The sequence below is a fragment of the Berghia stephanieae genome, chromosome 3 (genome assembly GCF_034508935.2).
Source record: "Berghia stephanieae isolate SIO BIC M18660-M18661 chromosome 3, UCSD_Bste_1.3, whole genome shotgun sequence".
Classification (NCBI taxonomy): domain Eukaryota; kingdom Metazoa; phylum Mollusca; class Gastropoda; order Nudibranchia; family Aeolidiidae; genus Berghia; species Berghia stephanieae.
In genome coordinates, this window is record NC_088362.1 from 40,005,494 (window position 1) to 40,007,946 (window position 2,453).

Below are 2,453 nucleotides of genomic sequence, written 5' to 3' on the forward strand. Positions count from 1 at the left end.
TAAATTATTCTTCGCTAGCTATTGTTTACAATTTGCGAGACGATTCCACGAAAGTCAGCCCATTGGAAATCAGCTGATTGTTATCATGTGTTGATTATGAAAATCATTAGACCTTAACACACACGATGGAAGCCAGAATGCTGTGATATATAACCAATTATGAAACAAAAATACAAAAACAAAAACAACAACAAAACAGGTCGCTTTATATATCATAGCAATGTTGTATATTATTCACTTTATATTTCATTATTGTACTGGCATAGAAAAGTTTGTCAAAGAAAAACACGGATGTAAATCATTGGAGGAGAAAGAAAATAAGACCAAAATTTGTCTCATCAAACATCTCTAACGATTCATCAATTCTCCCACCCCACCTCAATATTTATGATCATAACGATGATGATAATGATGATGATGATGATGATGATGCTGCTGATGATGCTGATTATGATGGAAGTAGTAGACGGTCCAGTCAACACACTCTGACAATACAGCTTCTAGGAAGATGCAAGATAAAAAAATAGTGCTGAATTAGAATTGATGATGATGGTATTATAATAATGATAACTATAATAATAATAACAATAATAATAATCCTTTCTTTAAAAAATATAGCCTTGTGGAGAACATTGTGCTTATCTGAGTCAATAAAAAAAATTGTACGGCGCACAACTCTACTGAAAGATTTGAAAATTAGAAATGTATTTTTTACAGATAGATAAACAGATAACTTGATTTCCTTTTATAATTTAAAGACAATTTGAAAGTTCGTTAAGTCAAACCGATATCATAAAAAATTTGCCGACGACACTAACACTCTCAAAATCAAGCAATTTCTACACTGTAAAAAGTTGTCAGTTGGGCGTTTGTAAGCAAATCGTTGCATTCGAAATAATGTATTCACTTAATTACTTTAAGGATTTCAGACCTACACTAAGTTTTCAACAGTTTTCATCTATTAATGACGTCAAGTATTATTATTGCCCCTTTGATGCTTTCAATGAGATGGTTTCGGGTGGATAATACCCAGGTTTAACTTATGGCCACACACTCAACTCTATCTGTTCAGTAGAGTCCTTACTTCCGTTGTGTTGTTGATTTAGCGGTGATCCGTGTTGTTATGTAGTAGTGTGTTCTCATTGCCTGTATGTTTGTGTGTGTGTTATGTGTGTGGTGTATAGATAGTATGCGCTTGGCTAAGAAGTTCAAAACATTGCCATCCGGCGGAAGTGTAACGGACCAACACACAAAACTGTGTGCAACCATTATAGTTTATAGTCAGGTTAATACAACTTAGTGAGAATTACTCATAAACGCGGATGACAAAAAACAATAACAAAGTCCTCTGTGACGTCAACTTCGAACTATCTGTACATGTGTGTGTGTTTTGGAATGTGGTTGCGTGGAGAGAAAAAAAAAGGGGGGGTCCATAAAGTACAGAAATTCCTGAGCGATGAGGGGGGGGGGGGGTGGTTTGCTAGGAACTGTCAGATTGGCATTTTTCAGCAAATCGTGGCATTCATACTGATAATATTCAGTAGATCACATGAAGGTATTCGGATTTACAGAAATTTTAAACAAGTTTCACCGATTAACAACATCAACTAATATTACTGCTGATATTACTGTCGTTTTTATGCCATCGATGAGATAATTATTGCCCTGGGAAATATTTAGTTAAACGTTGTCGGCAAACTGTCAATTGGTTCTGTCTAGCTTCTAGCCTGAACAAATCAAAAGTAGACAGATTCGGGGACTTGATATTTTTCTCGTCTGCTTCAGATTTTCATTTGACCTTACATAAGTTAAGTAAAGGGGAGACATTCCGAAAGCTCCTACATCCCCAGTATTCTTTCAATTTGTATTTTCACCGTTGATCTTTTGTCCGGCGTTTATTTATGCAATTTGTCATCATATAGAAGCATTTTAAAAACTCTAGAACAAGCCTTGATAGATTTGTGAAAGTTTAAAATTTCCTTATTTGACCATTGTTTTGATTCTCTGCCGCCATTTTAATTTGTGAAGTATTGAAGGTAGTGCATAGCACTCCCAAGTAAAGCGTGGTAAAGACTTGGGACTTATTGATATTGAAATCTACTGACTGATAAACTAAAATCATGCCGAATAAAGCATGGCAGCGACGACAAGAACATCGATTAAAATGTGCATCTAATCGTAATCAAGCTATTCCAGAAACTGATTCAGACAATATCGAATGAAAATAGTTCTTTCCCCGCGAAATTGCGGGCTTTTTACTAGTATTAATAATAATAATAATAATAATAATAATAATAATAATAATAATAATAATAATAATAATAGTAATAATAATATTAATAATAATAATAATGATAATAATAATAATAATAATAATAATAATAATAATAATGATAATAATAATAATAACAATAATGATGATGATGATGATGATGATGATAATAATAATAATA